The sequence below is a fragment of the Lissotriton vulgaris genome, chromosome 3_1 (genome assembly GCF_964263255.1).
Source record: "Lissotriton vulgaris chromosome 3_1, aLisVul1.2, whole genome shotgun sequence".
In the NCBI taxonomy this organism is placed as follows: Eukaryota; Metazoa; Chordata; class Amphibia; order Caudata; family Salamandridae; genus Lissotriton; species Lissotriton vulgaris.
In genome coordinates this window covers 334360077-334377561 of record NC_141689.1, presented here as the reverse complement: position 1 = coordinate 334377561, position 17485 = coordinate 334360077, and the positions used below count along the sequence as shown (strand labels likewise).

General features: G+C 44.5%; 1 protein-coding gene across 1 annotated transcript in view; it reads left to right on the top strand.

Moving 5' to 3' along the window:
* Positions 1–17485, top strand: part of SLC1A3 (solute carrier family 1 member 3) — a 146262-nt gene that overhangs the window by 59751 nt on the left and 69026 nt on the right. The gene's annotated exons all lie outside the window — the stretch shown is intronic.

The following is a 17485-nucleotide window of genomic DNA, read 5'->3' as shown; positions in this document are numbered from 1 at the left end:
GCGTTCCTCCGAGGACCCCCTACCTACGCTCCCTGCCCAGGGCCGCCATGAGCGTAGAGCCACCCCTGCTTGTTGCATTTGCCATGGATTGTCCCACACAGAGCCCTGTCAATTTACAACCAGGCACAATATATTTTGTGTGGTCGGTAGAAAATTCAGAAATTCAGATCAACATTCAAACCGTCTTTTTTGAATTGCTGATGACACCCAGGGATGGCGAATAAAATATTACTTGTCAACGTACAACCTCATTCTTAAACCTCACCACCATAATAAAGTATTGCTGGGCAAATTGAAAGATGCTTGAACTTTTGTATTGCCTTGAAAACTACTTTGGAGTTTTCACAAAAAAGATTGAAAAATTACAAATATTCGCTTATACTCAGTCATGTACCACTCATTGAAGTGTTTAATTCAGCTGGTCCCCTTACCTAAACCCGCTTACCAACTGTTGAAGCTCATTTCAGCTCATAAAATGCCTATTTGTCTTCTGAGGCCAACCTACCCTTATGCGTTAACTGCTGCTTTACAGAGCGCGCATGTTTGACCTAAGCCGAATCCGCGGTCCTCTTGTGACCAGCCTGAAAGCCTTGAACACAAAATGGAGTCCCTGCGGAATCCAATTGTGCAGGTAGCGGCAGTGTCCTGTTACGAGAATTTTGAGCTGCTATTTTCTGTGCTCCTGGGTTTCTAATTCTTGGCACTGGGACAGTCGGCTCTTTGTCCTCGGCCATCACAATGAGGTAACTAAGAAAGGGAGTCTTGGTCTGAGACTGTCAGCTGTTACTAATCAGCACGCCAATGGCTTGCTGTGAATCCCCTGCCTGCCTCTCCCTCCTGCTCTGCTTAACACACATAAAGAAGATAAATTACCCTCCAGTTTCCCTTCAAAAAGCATATTGTTTGGCACATTCCAATACTGTGAGCAAGGGATGGGCCAAAGTGAAGAGTTAAATGGGGATCCAAACGGCCCCACAGCATGATCTTGCGCTGGCATACGCGAGCTTCGTGAAGCTCTGACCGAAAACAAGTTTTGTTTGTACTGTATAGGTCAAGTGCAGCACAGCCCGGCACTATCTAGCCGCTAGCTAAAGTTGCATCAGTTCGTTCATAACTTTTTTACTTAAATTGATTTCAATGTTGCTTATGAAATTGATAGAAATAAGTCTATTGGTGCTCCCTTCCATCATGCGGATCGTTTCATGCATAATGAATTGGTGCTGAATGGATTAGCTGATGCAATTTTTGGGAGAAATTTAGGAGTGTTGAGAAAGTGGTTTAATGAGGCTTGTTGTACATATCTTTAAATTCTCCATTATTAGCTCCAGCCGTACACCTGCCGCAAATGCTCATACTGGGGTACTTGTCCAAAGACGATTTTAACCTCGTATTATCTTTCGTACAAGGAGGGCTGATACGACATAACAATTACTCACCAGACGTGCTATGTATGAAGATACCTTGAGGCCCACTTGCGTTAAATCTGCATGCAGATTTGCAGATAATATCACCGTTGACAGAATAGATGCATCAGTTCAACTTTTTTTATATTATGTTTTATGGGGTATTTTTTAGATGTTGCCATGGTTTACAGTTTGGGTTAGTATGAAATTAAATGGTAAGCTTTAGCAACCAAGGATGTCAATGATCTCATCTCCCCATGGTAGGGGAGATGAGATCAGACCTTACGGGCAAGGAGGTGTGTCCGTGATAAAGTTTGCTGAGTCCCTGTCTCTAACTACAGTGTAGTCTTTCTCCTGATTATATACCAAGGTAAGGTATAGTGTGCACAGAGTCCAGTGGATCCCCAAAGGCAGGCAGATGCTAAAGTAGATAATACCTTACACTCCATTAGTGCTAGTGTGGCTGAGCAGTAAAGCTTTATCAGAGAGTAGTGTTAAGCATTTATTGAACCCACTCAGGCAAGAAATGGTGTCACACACTAAACCCCTTTGGTACTCATGACGGAATGGTACCGTCATGAGCACCAGTGCTCATGTGCTCATGACGGAACCATTCCGTCATGAGGACATGGGCACGAAACCACATTGCTGAAATCAGCAGAGGGATTTACCAGAAGGGCGATCCCCTAGGAGGGATCCACCCAATAGCTACCAGGGAGGTGGGCAAGGGCCTTTGTTCCCCCTCATTTAATATTGCCAGGTATCCTTCATCTAAAATTAGCCTGTTCATTTTATATAGAGCAATAATAGGAAGAGACACTAGTAGTTCTACTGGCGGTAAGGGTGATCATGAGAGTTCAGGTAATCGCCACCTCTGTTCTGCCCCACGTTCTCTAATAAAGTGCTGCACAGCTGGTAAAGGAAAAATGCCTGTGTTATCACTTACCTTCCTAGTGAGGAGAGATTATGTTATATAATCACTCTCTGTGGGTACCTACTGCCTTGGTATCAAAAGATACTGTCTCAAGCAGCTAGGGTATATTTTAATAATAAATCACGAGTATGTATTTTGCTTGAGGAGTAGAGAGGAAGAGTAAAGACGTGCATAGATCTGTCTAAACACCAAACTATGTAACACATATGAAAACACTCATTTTTGCTATGGTTAACTAATTACAGTATCCTGAGGACTCTGTAATCAGAGTGAATTAGAAATGATGGTCTATAAAGTTCTTTTCCATCTGAAGTATTTATGGCAATGGAATAGCAGGATATGTAGAACCTCTGAAAGAGTTGATTAACTGTAGTGCTGAGTTCCCAATTCTAAATAAAGATTTATAATGGTCTTGCCCCTGCTAACCCTAGGACCTTCAGGAGATTTCATGGCATTTTACAGTCAGCCTGTAAAGTGACATTAACATCGAGTATTTTCAAAATAGGTTTACTCTGCTTTACCAACCTTAACCAATCCCAAAACATTACCAACTGCAATTTTCTTCCCTCTTGACTTTCGCATTCCGTCCCCTTCAGTCTAACACCTTGGTGTAATTTTTTCATTCTGCAATGAATTTAGAGTCTTTCATATATTGCAGTAAAGCTAGAGATGAAATTCTCAGCATCAGAATGATATGCCTTAATTATGATTAAAAGCAAATTGATGATTGGTGTCTCACCTAGCCAGCGCATATGCTGTCTCTTCGTGACAAATGCAAAAAGAACAATTGATGGACAGAATGCAGAACAATGTCATACATTCCTCCCAGTACAGAGATCTGGACCTAAATCCATCGTTTTTGCTCATCATGCAATTCCAGTTTGGACCCAGCCATATGCAAATCAGTCTTGAACATGCGCCCATTGAGAATAATCCAGCCCGAACTGCCAGGCCAGGTCCTCCCTTGACTGGAAACAAGCATCGTAGGACCGGTATCGGGCTTTTAGCCCTCATCAGCCAGGATAGCTTGACTCCAGTGGCATGGAGAGCGTGGGACCCACATCTGGGCATACCTGTCCACCTCGGGGTAACAATTGCAAAAAGCCCAAAACCAGTCCTAGGATGGATTTGGGCCCAGATCTCTGTACTGGGGCGAATGTATGACATTGTTCTGCCTTCTGTCCATCAATTGTTCTTTTTGCATTTGTCTCTTCGAAACATGCAGTACCTACTCTATGGGCTTTGAGCACATCCCTCGCTTGCCATTTGTTCCTGTGTGTACTTTCTGTGGCTAATTGCTGTGTTGCACTTCTTTTTCCATTTGCTTTGGTTAATTTTTTGGGTCGACACAGGAACAACCGCCACAGAGACTCAACACTAGTTCCTCATCTCCAAAGTCAGCAGCCCTACATGTTTTGTGACATTCTCTCTCCAAACATTTCTGTTTTTCTTTCTAAAGACCTCTGTGGGAAATCAAACAACTATGTTGTGTATTTGTCCTCTGCTTCGTGGTACCATGCCTCCGGACATGTGTAATTTTTTTCCATATAATTTACTTGCACTGAAGAGAAACAAGCCTCTAGTCTTCCCTTAAAACTGAAAACTGCTGATAACATATGTCTTCTTTTAAGTAAGTATTCACCGGAGCTGCTCACATGCAGTAGTCAACTAATGTCCACAGGTGGGCTGGAACATGTTTCAAGCATTTTTGTAGAAACATTGGTCTCGCTGTTTACGTGGGGCCTTATTGTAACACACATATCGTAAAAAACCCTTACTTCATGTTGCCAGTGCTGTCACGTATGATGAGCTAGCTGATGATAATTCTTACCGCTTCATGCTACTAATAATGCATTGATATTACATTTATGACGCAGTGCTGTGTCAGAGTGCATCATTTGCGTGTCCACTTTTTTAAATAATACTTTGCATCTGAGAAGAACCTGTTGTGCCTCCGAGTTCCTTTCCAACATTGCTAGCAGGATCATATGGACAGGGTTTAAGAGCCAACAAAGTGCTCATGATCTCTCATTCACCACAACAAGCCGACTCCTTCAGATCCAGATTGATTATGTGCTCACTCCTCTTCCAGTCCCAGGGGCTTGCATGTCCTAGGTAGTACATTCTTCCAACCTTACAGGGACCTCACACATCCCATGTACACTCTTCCGGCCTCAAAGGGGCTGACACTTCCCACCTACACTCTTCCGGCCTCAAAGGTGCTCACACTTCCCATGTACACTCTTCCGGCCCCAAAGGGGCTCACACTTCCCATGTACACTCTTCCAGCCCCACGGGGGCTCACACGTCCCATGTACACTCTTCCGGCCTGACAGGGCTTCACACTTTCCATGTACACTCTTCAAGCCCCACAGGGGCTCACACTTCCAATGTACACTCTTCTGGTCTCAAAGGGGCTGACACTTCCCATGTACACTCTTCCTGCCTCAAAGGGGCTGACACTTCGCATGTACACTCTTCCAGCCCCACAGGGGCTGAAACTTCCCATGTACACTCTTCTTGCCCTAAAGGAGCTGACACTTCCCATGTACAATCTTCCGGCCTCAAAGGGGCTCACACTTCCCACGTACACTCTTCTGGCCCCAAAGGGGCTCACACTTTCCATGTACACTCTTCTGGCCCCATAGGGGTTGACACTTCCCATGTACACTCTTCCAGCCCCATAGGGGTTCACACTTTCCATGTACACTCTTCCGGCCTCAAAGGGGCTCACACTTCCCATGTACACTCTTCCAGTCTCACAGGGGCTCATACTTCCCATGTACACTCTTCCGGCCTCAAAGGGCCTCACACTTTCCATGTACACTCTTCAAGCCCCACAGGGGCTCACACTTCCCATGTACACTCTTCCGGCCTCAAAGGGCCTCACAATTTCCATGTATACTCTTCAAGCCCCACAGGGGCTGACACTTCCAATGTACACTCTTCTGGTCTCAAAGGGGCTGACACTTCCCATGTACACTCTTCCGGCCCCACAGGGGCTGGCATTCCCCAATGTGTTTACTGCACCCAATTTAAACTATATATTCGCAAGCTATCAGTTAAACTGTTGGAGTGGGACCTGGGTATAATTAGCATGGTACCCTAAGCAATCACATTTCCTATTGCACTGTTGTATGTGTGATTTGCAATTACATGGTACAGCCACTGCTGCTGTGCCCCCGCACAATCAGGTAGGCACGGGAACCATACAAAATAAAGCACTGGTGCCCAGCGTCAGCAAATGAGGAAGCCAGACCGCAACTTCTCAGCCTCAGCTGGTGTGGAGGCGATGCACGACGGAATGGTGATTTTAAAGGTCTGCGGTGGATCAATGCATCCAGTACCAGAAAAATCCACAGGGCATGCTATAACTTGGCACCATGCTGCTGAAATCTTGCATTTTCCTATGCTCAGGTTTCAATTAAAAAGTCTCTATCAACTAATCTGCTTACTTTCAGGAGAAAGTGAGGCAACAGAAGCATTTTAAACCCATCTGCAAGTCACATGAATCATCAACGCACTCACACTGGGGTGAGCCTGTTTTAACAAGCATGCTCAGAAATAGACTGTAGTTATGAAAAAATACACTATGTTTTTCTGGAGCTTTTTTTTCTTTCAGTCGCATCCTTGGAGCTCTGTTGTACATGGGCCCTGCCCCAGCGGAGCACCTTCACCAGTCTCCGCAACCCCTCCCACAATGCCTACCCCCACTACCCATCTGAGGCCGCTTCTTGCCAGTCCCAAATCCCCCTGCCACTGCTTCTTTTAATGCACTTCGACCACCATCTCAGATTTTTAAGACTGATATTGACTACTTGAAAGGAGTAAACATTTTGAAAACACAGCGTAAACCAGTTCGACGGAATGGGGATACGTCGCTGCCATGTTTTCCTTGCTATCCATCGGGCGGGGAGGCATTCTTTTGGCAAAGCAATACTTTTGTTTATCACATTTAATGTTTCTAAGATATTTTACACATGGCCATGCAGCACCTAGCCCCGCTACTAGGCATTGACACGGAAGACGGACACCCAGGTGTCTCTGATGCAGGCATGCCGCAGCCTGGTGCACCGAACATGTCTTCTGTCTTCCTGCTGCTTCATCCATCTGCTGTGCCTGGACTCACAAAGGCCAAGAAGGAAGACCCTGCCTTGGGAGAGCTGCACTCCAAGAAGATCGAGTGCAGCGGATAAGGGGAACACTTGCAGAAGCCGGACTCCTGTAGTACTGCAGTCATGCCCAGGATTGTCTGGCCTGTGATCCACACAACACGCACTTCCCCATGCCTGCCTATGCCCAGAGCTGGGTGGCACTCATCCCCAAGGGCAACAGCACCTACGGGACAAGATCCGGCATGCAGCCATGCACAACGCGTCAGCCGTGGTCATCTTCAACATTGGCTCTGCCAACGCTAATGAGGCCATCTCCATGCCCCATCCAGGTGAAAGCTTGCCACGCTGAAAAGAACCTGGGACATGACAGGTCCTAAGGGGGGGATGTGTGTGTAGAGGTAGTGCTCGCAATAGGCCTCTTTGTGTCATTACACTTCCTCGTGGAACAAACTCATTCATAACAGTCCCAACCTGGACTCACACCTCTGTCATAGCTGGGCTCAAGATCCACCTCTCCACCTGCTTCATACTTGCTGTACTTCCCTATTAAACACTGCCCATCCTCATTCAAACCCCTCACACCAGTCTTACATAAATTTCATTCCTGATTTACTTCTGGCAACGTTAGCCGATGACCCTTCCAAATTGCCACCTCTCCCACCATCCCATACTCGCAACACTTACCATATAGTGCCTCTTCGGCCTGTCCCCCTCCGATAGCCAAAACCCTGTCTCTGCCATACTTCTTTCATACTTCTTAATTTATTTATAGTTCAGCTCTTCCTCCTCTGCACATTTCCCTCCTGCCACTAACTGCTACTTCATTGCACTTAAAGCATGTCCAACTTCATATTTACTCCCTTGTCGCTCATCTATAGCATCATTCGCAAATGCCTTTCATCCTTTCACTCAGACCTCGTCATGCTTGCCTCCCATGTCTCAGTTCTCTTTTTAGACTCTCATTGTTGTCATCAAATGAATATCCCCCATGCTTGACCCCATGAACGCATACCACTATGAGTCGTCCTTCTCTCAGTCATACTTTTCCCACTGCCCTCCCAGTCCCCACTCATGCCACTCATCAATGGTCTTGAATGATGCTTCCTGCCACCTACTCTCATTAGGGTCCTTAAAGGAGATAGTGGTAGTTGATCCTTTCCTTGAGATACTGAAAAGATGTGGAACCTACTCCCTCTGCCACTTAGGCTTGATCACACTTGTCATTCCAGAAAAACCTAAAAGAAATCTGGCTATTTAAACATACCTAATTCCTGCCTTGCTTGCTGTTGTCTTTCAGCTCCAGTAAAACTCATGTAAGGGATGCAGTTTGAGCTCTTTAAGTGTTATTCATTCATTCAACTGGGCTTCTCCTTTATCCCCTCAAATAGCCCATGGAGTGCAATTTCAGTTTTGGAACAATTTAAAGCTCATTCTAGTATTATTTGTTCAGTGACTTGTTACATTTCCCTCTGAGTAAGTCTAGAAAGTAGCACAAGGTAAAATGAATCATACAAGAGTAAACTTAGGACTTGACCATAAGCGACAGTATTTATTTATTTATTTATTGACATTTGTAGAGCGCGGCGAATACCCGTGGGCGTCTCGGCGCTAATTAAGGGATGGATCAGCAACTGGGGTAAAGAAGATATACAAGGCTATTGGTCAAATAACAACGTCTTTAGCTGTTTGCGGAATGTGAACAGGGAGGGACTTGCTCGGATATGTGCAGGAAGGGTGTTCCAGAGTCTAGGGGCGGCAACCAGGAAACGCCTGTCGCCCCAGGTGACTGTTCTAGTGCAAGGCACAGCCAAGAAGTTCTGAACAAAGTTGCGTACCCCATTTCTGCTCTAGCACATTTAGTGCTCACCAATAACATTTGGGAGTGGGGTGACCAAGTCTTAAAATAAATACTGAAGCTATAGTATGCTTTTATTATTGTAGTTGGGCGCCTGCTCACCATCCATTGATTTTCTAAACCCCATTATCAAAATCGTACTTTTGGTTTTAGTGAAACTCCTTTTATATTTAAATACGTTTTTACACTCAACGATACCAGTATACGCTGCTGTAGCCCAATGAGATTTTAGCAATGAAGATCAGATCGTCAGCTTAAAAAAAGATTATATGCACCCCTCCAAATTTTAGGGAAAACTGCTGTACACATGTTTAAAAGGCAGGAAGATCTGAAACATCTAAATTAAAAAGTCTGGGGCATATTGTGCATCCTTGCTTTAGCCCATTATGGGTATATGTGTAGTTAACATCTCTGTAATGAGCTCCCTATTGAACTCAAACCATGCCTATCTGAACTTGCACTCAAGTGTTCGCATGAAAGATTTACATAATCATGAGGTTGCTTGGTTGCCCAGTGTTCTATTCTAGTTGCAAAGCTTGGGGCCGCCATGTGTCCTTTGCAAAATGTTTTAAACTGTGCATTTTGATTGATACACTTTCCATTCCTGGAGTCAAGCAAGCACTGTATTCCTGTATCAGACTGCTTGACCCAGTGTTTAGTACTTGAATCGCTATTCAATCCCTGGCGGCACAGCACCCAGGATAAGGTACAGCATGGCTAAACACTTATGAGGCCCCAAAGGCAAGACCGATTAGCTATGCCAATGCTTGTTTGACAAGCGTGGTTTCTGGGCCCACCTTCCTCAGACACTGGCTTTTTTGACCAGCCTCTATCAGTGATTGGGATGAGACTGTCAATCACATCTTGGCTCAGCCCTAAGGAGAACAGCTTGTTTACGTGCCGTTATTGACTCCTAGGGTGTATCTTACCATCTCAAATACAGGGTTTGAATTAAACTAGTTAACTTTAGACCTTTCTGTCTGCTCCTGCAAGTATGTTTCCATATGTCTCACTCTTCTTTGCTCCAGCTTGCCACCCTTTCTGTCCTTCCATCCCATTCCCCCCTTTCCCCTGCCTGCTCCTTATTTGCCTACCTGGCAAGACCTCTTGCGCTTTCCTCCTGCTTAACCTCTCCATCTGCAACCCCTTAACATGTCCCTCGCCTGCTCTTCCCTCTCAGTGGCTTCTCATTAGTGCTCCCAGGGCCAAGTTATTTGATTTTTTTTTTCTTTCCTACTGCCGATAGGTGATCAGCATTGGAGGCTCCCTAGCCTGCAAAACCGGTCTCTATTTGTTTCTATTTTAAAAGAAGGTCTGGCGGCAAGGAAGCCATTATCCTAGTCCTTGCTTTCATTCTGTGTCGTAGAAAGTAAAGAAGGACTATAGTGAAGGCCCCCTTGCTCTACAGCCTACAGTTGGTATAGAAACAAAAACTGACCTTTATCGAAGGCAAGGGATGATCTTTCAATATAGACTGCTTTCATTTAGTTGTTGCTTTAATGTATGCCATGTTTCTGGAAATAAAGTTGGAAAGCTGAGCCAGGGGTATCATTAGCTAAGCGTATTTAATTCTCTTTTCATACGTGCTGTAAATAGGAAAACTGAGCCACTCCCACGATTATAATGTCCACCAGTACCTGTCATCTTCCAGGGAGCGTCTTAGTGCAGATTTTTGTAGTGGCTCGTAAGCGCCCACTAATCGTTCTCTAAGGTTTTTCCCTCTTCTCTTGGTGAATAGTGGAGTGTCAATGCATGTTACCAATGTATTTTGATCACGCTAATTTGCTAATTTCTCTTACCTTATTTTTTTATCTCAATTCACTGTTAGCCAAACATTGGTGATAGTAATGAGGGTTCATGCAATCTTGTTTGAGAGGAGATATGCTCTCAGAGTCATCTCTTTTCCTTGTTTGTTTCACCAATCGCCATTGGTTACTTTTCTTAAAATAGTGTTTCGCTTACACTATCAAATTGTGTAGGCAAATCTCATCTACTGTGTCGTCTTCTCCAAATCTGCAAAATGTGTGCACAGGGCGGTTATCACATACATTTTGAGGATGGTATCTCTCACAGTGAAGAAGGTTGTTTTTATCAGTTTTCTTGTCAGTGTACAGTAAAACATTGATGTGACAAGGGCATTATTTTAATGATCCATTTCCAGGTCCAAAAAGTGAATGTGGGGTTTAGTTAGATTAAGGATAAAATGTTCCTTGTACATCAAGTGCTTTTGGTTTAGTGACAGTCTGGCCAGTTCCAAAATGAAAAATATATGTACTTGAATGAGTAAGTGGCTTACAGTGTTTTGCATTGAGGTATATCTTTCTAGGACAGGGTAATATAAACTCTGGCATATCTGTGCTATTCTAAGGTGGTTGTACGCCAAGGGGCCAATTTAGAGTGTGGCATAGAGGTACTTAATGACAACGGTGACAGAGTGCCCGCTCTGATAAACTGAAGGTCCACCTGCCTCGTTTGGAGATGGGCAGACCTTCGTTTATGTCGATGGCGGAGACTACTCTGTCTTTGCTGGTGCCATAAACCTATGACGGCCCGACGGAATAAGAGATGTTGAGGTTTGCTATGTGTCTGCCCACCTGATTATTGTGGGCAAACAAATGGCCAATTTTCCCTCCCCCTCACCGCAAGTTAAACTTGGTGTAATGGGGCAGTGAAAACTGTAACATGCCCTCCGCCGTGGGAGAAAACTCCAATGGCGAGGGAGGCTTTTTTTTTTTTTTTAAACAAAATCCCACTTTGGGTTAGAATTTTTTTTCAACATTTACTGGGCAGCTGTCATGTTGATGGAACCATCCATCAAACGCACAACTCCTTGACCGGAACTGCTGTTCCTGACAGTGCTAGACATGTCCTCTAGGCCTGCGGGCATCTGAGAATTTGGCAGACGGCGACTCCGTCACGGCGACGCTGTGGTATACTCTTTTATCATATGTGTCGAGTCCCTTATATATATGAAATGATCATAGTCACAAACAATTGGACTTCAAAAAGCAATGTATTTCATAGATTTTCTAAGACCAAAACAATTAGTCATCATAGGAGGAGTTCAAGGATCTTATGTATTTTCAGGAGAATGTAGAGTGCAGTCGTTAAAGGATTTTTTTGCTTTCGAGAACTCGTTCTTTTTTTTTCTCTAATGTACCTCTCACTGAGAGCTTTGTCTGTCATGTCTTTTTCTGTCATATGTTTTAGCTTTTCTTTGCTTTATTGCATTTTTGTCAATCTTACTTTAATCAGCGGAACATTGATAGGGCTTAAAAAATGTTTGGAAAAGAATGGTGTATTCAACCCAGATCTCTTGAATGGGGCTGAGTGTTTGCAAAGTTTCAACGCTCCATCCATCCTCTTGTTGTGTTTTCTTTGTTCGCTCTAAGTGGGAAGGGTATGCCTAGCTGTGGGTCCTGTGCTTACTGTGCCACTGGATTCAAGCTAATTACACAACAAGGGGTGGTGATGGGCAGAGTTTCTGAATTAAGCAGAATACTCTCACCCAGTCAAGAGATCAGGGCTAGATCCAACACCGTTTTTTAGCTCACTGCACCATCCCAGCTTAGAACCTGGCTGTATGCAAATTAGTCTGTTTCTGTCCCAGTGCATGATGGGAACAGGGCAAACCAAACTACAAAGCCAATTCTTTCACTGGGAAGGAAACAAGCTTCCGGGGACCGGTTTCTGGCATAACAGCCGTCTTCGGCCCGGCTTGCTTGAATCCTGATGGTGCAATGAGCAAGGGACTCACATCTGAGTATACCCTTCCACGCTTATGGTGGACAAAATAATTAAACAACAAGGGGTGGTGATGGACAGAGTTTCTGAATTAAGCAGAATACTCTCACCCAGTCAAGAGATCAGGGCTAGATCCAACACCGTTTTTTAGCTCACTGCACCATCCCAGCTTAGAACCTGGCTGTATGCAAATTAGTCTGTTCCTGTCCCAGTGCATGATGGGAACAGGGCAAACCAAACTACAAAGCCAATTCTTTCACTGGGAAGGAAACAAGCTTCAGGGGACCGGTTTCTGGCATTACAGCCGTCTTCGGCCCGGCTTGCTTGAATCCTGATGGTGCAATGAGCAAGGGACTCACATCTGAGTATACCCTTCCACGCTTATGGTGGACAAAATAATTAAACAACAAGGGGTGGTGATGGACAGAGTTTCTGAATTAAGCAGAATACTCTCACCCAGTCAAGAGATCAGGGCTAGATCCAACACCGTTTTTGAGCTCACTGCACCATCCCAGCTTAGAACCTGGCTGTATGCAAATTAGTCTGTTCCTGTCCCAGTGCATGATGGGAACAGGGCAAACCAAACTACAAAGCCAATTCTTTCACTGGGAAGGAAACAAGCTTCCGGGGAACGGTTTCTGGCATTACAGCCGTCTTCGGCCCGGCTTGCTTGAATCCTGATGGTGCAATGAGCAAGGGACTCACATCTGAGTATACCCTTCCACGCTTATGGTGGACAAAATAATTAAACAATAAGGGGTGGTGATGGACAGAGTTTCTGAATTAAGCAGAATACTCTCACCCAGTCAAAAGATCAGGGCTAGATCCAACACCGTTTTTTAGCTCACTGCACCATCCCAGCTTAGAACCTGGCTGTATGCAAATTAGTCTGTTCCTGTCCCAGTGCATGATGGGAACAGGGCAAACCAAACTACAAAGCCAATTCTTTCACTGGGAAGGAAACAAGCTTCCGGGGACCGGTTTCTGGCATTACAGCCGTCTTCGGCCCGGCTTGCTTGAATCCTGATGGTGCAATGAGCAAGGGACTCACATCTGAGTATACCCTTCCACGCTTATGATGGACAAAATAATTAAACAACAAGGGGTGGTGATGGACAGAGTTTCTGAAGTAAGCAGAATACTCTCACCCAGTCAAGAGATCAGGGCTAGATCCAACACCGTTTTTTAGCTCACTGCACCATCCCAGCTTAGAACCTGGCTGTATGCAAATTAGTCTGTTCCTGTCCCAGTGCATGATGGGAACAGGGCAAACCAAACTACAAAGCCAATTCTTTCACTGGGAAGGAAACAAGCTTCCGGGGACCGGTTTCTGGCATTACAGCCGTCTTCGGCCCGGCTTGCTTGGATCCTGATGGTGCAATGAGCAAGGGACTCACATCTGAGTATACCCTTCCACGCTTATGGTGGACAAAATAATTAAACAACAAGGGGTGGTGATGGACAGAGTTTCTGAATTAAGCAGAATACTCTCACCCAGTCAAGAGATCAGGGCTAGATCCAACACCGTTTTTTAGCTCACTGCACCATCCCAGCTTAGAACCTGGCTGTATGCAAATTAGTCTGTTCCTGTCCCAGTGCATGATGGGAACAGGGCAAACCAAACTACAAAGCCAATTCTTTCACTGGGAAGGAAACAAGCTTCCGGGGACCGGTTTCTGGCATTACAGCCGTCTTCGGCCCGGCTTGCTTGAATCCTGATGGTGCAATGAGCAAGGGACTCACATCTGAGTATACCCTTCCACGCTTATGGTGGACAAAATAATTAAACAACAAGGGGTGGTGATGGACAGAGTTTCTGAATTAAGCAGAATACTCTCACCTAGTCAAGAGATCAGGGCTAGACCCAACACCGTTTTTTAGCTCACTGCACCATCCCAGCTTAGAACCTGGCTGTATGCAAATTAGTCTGTTCCTGTCCCAGTGCATGATGGGAACAGGGCAAACCAAACTACAAAGCCAATTCTTTCACTGGGAAGGAAACAAGCTTCCAGGGACCGGTTTCTGGCATTACAGCCGTCTTCGGCCCGGCTTGCTTGAATCCTGATGGTGCAATGAGCAAGGGACTCACATCTGAGTATACCCTTCCACGCTTATGATGGACAAAATAATTAAACAACAAGGGGTGGTGATGGACAGAGTTTCTGAATTAAGCAGAATACTCTCACCCAGTCAAGAGATCAGGGCTAGATCCAACACCGTTTTTTAGCTCACTGCACCATCCCAGCTTAGAACCTGGCTGTATGCAAATTAGTCTGTTCCTGTCCCAGTGCATGATGGGAACAGGGCAAACCAAACTACAAAGCCAATTCTTTCACTGGGAAGGAAACAAGCTTCCGGGGACCGGTTTCTGGCATTACAGCCGTCTTCGGCCCGGCTTGCTTGAATCCTGATGGTGCAATGAGCAAGGGACTCACATCTGAGTATACCCTTCCACGCTTATGGTGGACAAAATAATTAAACAACAAGGGGTGGTGATGGACAGAGTTTCTGAATTAAGCAGAATACTCTCACCTAGTCAAGAGATCAGGGCTAGACCCAACACCGTTTTTTAGCTCACTGCACCATCCCAGCTTAGAACCTGGCTGTATGCAAATTAGTCTGTTCCTGTCCCAGTGCATGATGGGAACAGGGCAAACCAAACTACAAAGCCAATTCTTTCACTGGGAAGGAAACAAGCTTCCAGGGACCGGTTTCTGGCATTACAGCCGTCTTCGGCCCGGCTTGCTTGAATCCTGATGGTGCAATGAGCAAGGGACTCACATCTGAGTATACCCTTCCATGCTTATGGTGGACAAAATAATTAAACAACAAGGGGTGGTGATGGACAGAGTTTCTGAATTAAGCAGAATACTCTCACCCAGTCAAGAGATCAGGGCTAGATCCAACACCGTTGTTTAGCTCGCTGCCCCATCCTGGATTCAAGCTAGCCTGGCTGATGAGGGGTGATACCCCAAAGCTGGTCCCAGGATGCTTGCTTCCGTTCTAGGGAGGACCTGGCTTGGCAGTTCCGGATGGACTGTTCCCATGAGGAGCAGGGTTAAGACTGATTTGCATATGGCTGGGTCCAAACAGGGGTGGCGTAGTGGGCAAAAAACTGATGGATTAAACCCAGATCTGTAGTCTGGGGGTGAATGTTTGCATTGTTCAGCATTCCGTCCATCATCTGTTCTTTTTGCTTTTGTTGCCCTAAGTGGGAAGGGTATGCCCATATCTGGGTCCTGTGCTCACTGCTCCACTGGATTCAAGTTAGCTCGGCTGGTGAGTGGTGATACCCCGAAACCAGTCCCAGGATGCTTATTTCTGGTCCAGGGAAGGCATGGGTTGGCAGTTAGGGCTGGACTGTTCCCATGAGGAGCAGGGTCAAGACTGATTGGCATATGGCTGGATCCAAACTGGGGTGGCGTGGTGGGCAAAAAAATATGGCTTATTCCCAACTGGGTATGAATGTTTGCATTGTTCAGCATTCCGTCCATCATCTGTTTATTTTGATATATTAGAATCTGCATTAAAATTGAGTTTTAGCTCCTGTTCATCATATGTATATTGCAAAGATGAAACCCATCACAACAAAGGGCCTCCTGAATGAAATTTGCCAAAGCGTACAAAGTGGATGTCAAACTTTGTGACACTCCATGTGAGTGGAAACGTCATTGTTAATTAGATGCATATCATTATGCTTCCCCTCAGAAAATATTCCCCAAAATCGTGTAAGAACTGATATGACATACATCTTCTAAACATTAGATGTAAAAAAAATACACTTAAGGTTAAATTGCAAAAAGAAACAAAAAAGACACAAATTGTCACATACATACAGTAACCTTAAGTATGCAGTAGAGAAAAGGAAACATATATCGAGATGCAGTAAATACATGAATGCTAATATCTCTACAAGCAATTTAATATATTAGTTCTAAATCATTATGAAGTTTGAGAGACTACTTGCAGGATGCTCCCAATCCAAGCTATGTTACACGCCTCTGATTATGAGCAACATAAAAGAATGAACTTTGTGTAAAATAGAGCTTTGGTTAAGTTTCTATAACATGTATGTTGTCGAAGACACACCTATTAGCCAAGCATTCTTCATATTAGCCTGCTTAGAGAAATTATTGTGACATAATGAAAACAATTCACAATGTTACTAGCCAAACAAGACATCAATGTTAATCCTCTTTTATCCTCTGCTTAGCCCCTTTAAATGCCTTGCTACTAGTTAACTGGTACTGAATAATTTAGATCAGTGACCTCTATGAGGTGCCAGGAATGGAGTGAATATTATACACTAACACTGGATGACCCAACATTCACAGCTATTTTAGCAAACATTTCATGAAAGCTTCATACAAAATAAGTTGCTCATGACAGGCCTTCAACAAATAGAGTGCTCCTTCTCTCCACATTCCTTAGCTTTGTCTCTGTCCTGTCTTATATTCTGCAAAAACGGTAATCTCCAACTTTTTCTTTATTGTGAAAACAGTGGGGAAAACACCACAGTTTAACTCAAACACCACCGCGATGGCCAACGATGTAAGTGTACATACACAAAAATAACATTAGGTTGCGTGATTCAACTTTATCATTATCAGTCAGGTTAAGAGATTAGAAAACCTACTTCTTTGATCACACAATTGTTTTCATTATAATCAGAATATTAATTCAAAGTAATGATTAACAAAGTATAATAGACATATCCAAATATGTTATATTATGTTATGTTAAATAGTTTTCAAGAGTGCTCGAATACCCAGAGGTGTCTCTTGGCCCTGGCTTAGATTACATATGCAAGTCCATGCGTTTTATTTATATAAACAACCTATTTCCAAAACAACAAGAAAATACTAGTTACTTAACGTCTAGCAAATGTGTCTCAGTGAATCATAAAAACATCATAGTTCAGGCCGCTTGGTGCATGGGAACTGCCTCTATTGACAGAAGGGGAAAATGGGAGTAAAAGGTTTAATAGGACACTTTAGTCAAATAGGAAAGAGTGTGCATGAAACCCTGAACCTATAACACACAAAAAGATAATGGACCAGCTATATGCAAATCAGTCTTGACCCTGCCTCTCGTGGGAACAGTCCAGCCGAACTGCTATGCCAGGTCCTCCCTGGGCCGGAATTAAGCATACTGGTACCTGTTACAGGGTTTCCCCCCTCATCAGCCACGTCTGGACATACCCTTCCTACTTGGGGTGACTATAACAACACAAAAAGATGATGGACGAAATGATGAACATTGTCAAACATTCACCCCAGAACAAAGATCTGGGTCTAAATCCATCATTTTTTCTGCACACCATGACATTCCTGTTTGGACCCAGCCATATGCAAATCCGTATTGACCCTGCTTTAACAGTCCAGCCCGAACTGCCAGGCCAGGTCTTTCCTGGACTGGAAACAAGCATCCTGGG